At 45.5% G+C, this 2,482-nt stretch overlaps 1 pseudogene; it reads right to left on the bottom strand.

The window, feature by feature from the left end:
• Positions 1-1,017: 1,017 nt before the first annotated feature.
• LOC102020323 lies at positions 1,018-2,147 on the bottom strand (annotated as a pseudogene).
• Positions 2,148-2,482: the final 335 nt, after the last annotated feature.

The following is a 2,482-nucleotide window of genomic DNA, read 5'->3' as shown; positions in this document are numbered from 1 at the left end:
ATATACTAGGTCACAATACTAAGCCCAAACGCTTTACACCCAAAGAAATAAAACAGGTTACAAAAAGTGGAGACTTTAGCAGGCAAAACTGTATTATAAGCAACATTTTAAATCGTCATTTTAAAGCCATTGCAACTATTTAAAACATCTGAAACAAATATAAAAATGAGATTTTTAGTATTTTACTGATGTGATTTTTGTCCGTATTTGTTTAAATTTGATGTTATACTCAAGTTACATAGCTAAAACATCATGTGAGAAGAGTGTATGCAAAGCGGTTCCAAGTTTTATTTCCAACTCTGATTTCCTATTAATCCCTCTATGTACTAGCTTTTAAATCACAGCTTCATCCATGGTGAAAAAGGTTTAAAAATTTACCTTATGTTTTTACATCTATGCCTCTGAGTAATTAGTGACCATGTTGAAAATTCCTGGGTTTAGGGATGGGGGAGGGGGCAAGGAAGGAAGGGAAAAGAAAGAAAGAAAGAGAGAAAGAAAGAAAATTCCCAGGTCCAGAAAATCGGGTTTAAAGTGTTCTGAACTTGCAGAAATACCAACTGATAACAGTTGGCCAGAGCGTACTGCCTTCAAATATTTATCTTGTAAATCTTGTCTTTTTCATTCTTTCTAAAGTAAACATGTCTGTTCCTCACCCCTATTAAATATATCTGATTATATGGCTGGCTTAGTATTCAAATATATGGAATTTGTGAGGGATATTTTACCGTGGGAAAGTGGGAGGTGGATCCACCAACCTCATAAATTGTGTATCACAAACCTTGTGCTCTTGAATATTTTCCAAGAATTTTTTTAAGAACCCACACATGCACGCGTTTGAAGGAAGTCACTGCACCCCACAAAGGCACAAAGAATCCAGGCTTTGCCGCCAGCGCGACCTGCTGCACAGCCAGTGGCTTGGCCGAGCATAGGGGCTGGAGGTCGTCCACGGTCATGGTCATGTTCATGGCGTGGTGTGCTCACAGTCGTGCCTTCTGACACAATGAGCTTGCTAGGCGGTTAAGACCTCTGAACTGGCCTGCTCTGAGAAATTTTTTTCTTTGCTTTCAGGATCTCTAAACAACTGGAATCCAATACTGGCCGCAAGATGCATCTTTCAGCACAGATAAGCCTGTTGTTGATTTGGGGTGGTGCCACATTTGAGCAGCACTCTGCTCTTTCTTGTCTGCGGTGGGGTAGGGATGCTTTCTGCCAGGACTGCGTCACGCTGATGCTGAACTTGGGTAGGATGCTCGCCTTGTTCTTGGCTGAGCCTCATCCTGGGTCAAGAGGCTGAGGTTCTGGTTCAACTGCAGCTGGAGCTGGGAGTTCTGGATCCTGATTGATGCCTGGGTGACTGCTTGACCTCATAGAGTGAGGACCATGAGGGGTTGGTCCACTGCCCACCTCCCACTGTTGCCATGGTTATGTGCTCCTGTTGCAGGGCAGATGCTGCCCCCCCCCATTCTTTGTGGGCTGAGTGCGCCTGTGCTGGCACCTTGGACCTGCTGAGACTGCCTGGGGCAGCACGAGGCCCATGCTTGCCACTCCTGTGGATCTCACTGTGCATGTCTGTCTTCAGACAAGCGATGCATAGACTGTAGAAATCTTCACTTTTTCCAATTTAAGAAGGTGAAGGCACACCCGGATAGCTTTCACCGTTAAGTTGTCAGTTTCTGGGTCTTCACATAGCAAAGGTTTTCCTGCCTTGTCTTTCTTCCTGACAGTGTTCTCAATTCCTGTGTCAAAACTGGCAGGAGGCTTGTCTTCAGAGCCTTGTGTGGACTATTTGCATTTCTCCAACAACAAAGCTAATGATGGAAACAACAGATGCCTATACATGGGCTGCTTGTCCGCTTCTGACCAGATTTCAGACTCCACAGGAGGGAGCTTGCTCCTCCTGCATACAGTCTAGAACAGTTTGGATCTTGCTCTGTTGTTTTTTTTTTTTTTTCTTTTGAGGTGAGGTCTCACTATGTAGCCCAGGCTGTCCTTGAACTCATGGTGATCCTCCTGCCTCAGCCTCCTGAATACTAGGATTACAAGCATGCATCACCACGCCTGGCTTTGCTCCGTTTTTAATTCTGTTCCTACTTGCATTTGCTGCCCATCTTAGTAGCTGTCTGTACTTCTGTCTGTGTAGCCATCATGGTGAATGAGAGTTTGCTTGAAGAGACTGAATCGTCTTGAGTCAGAAAGCAAATGGTGTCTGAGTGACACCCGGAGGAGTGACAACCCCAGGCTGAGAGGGGATCAGACAGGTGCAGAGCTGCATCTGTGACCTGGCTGCCCATCTGCATCACACTGATGTGCAAAGTGGCGGCATAAATCTGGACAGAAGTGCAGCGTCCTTGCCCAACAGTCACACCAATGCAGGTCATGTGACACCACCTTGCTCAGTGGAGGGAAGATGACATCACACAACATTCACTTCGGGGCAGGGCCTGCTGGGGATGCCTTCCTTTTCTTTTCTTTTCTTTTCTTT

The sequence above is a fragment of the Chinchilla lanigera genome, unplaced genomic scaffold (assembly GCF_000276665.1).
Source record: "Chinchilla lanigera isolate Chin_1 unplaced genomic scaffold, ChiLan1.0 scaffold00067, whole genome shotgun sequence".
NCBI classification, from domain to species: domain Eukaryota; kingdom Metazoa; phylum Chordata; class Mammalia; order Rodentia; family Chinchillidae; genus Chinchilla; species Chinchilla lanigera.
Note: the sequence above shows the minus strand (reverse complement) of the source record. Positions and strands in the feature narration are given on the sequence as shown.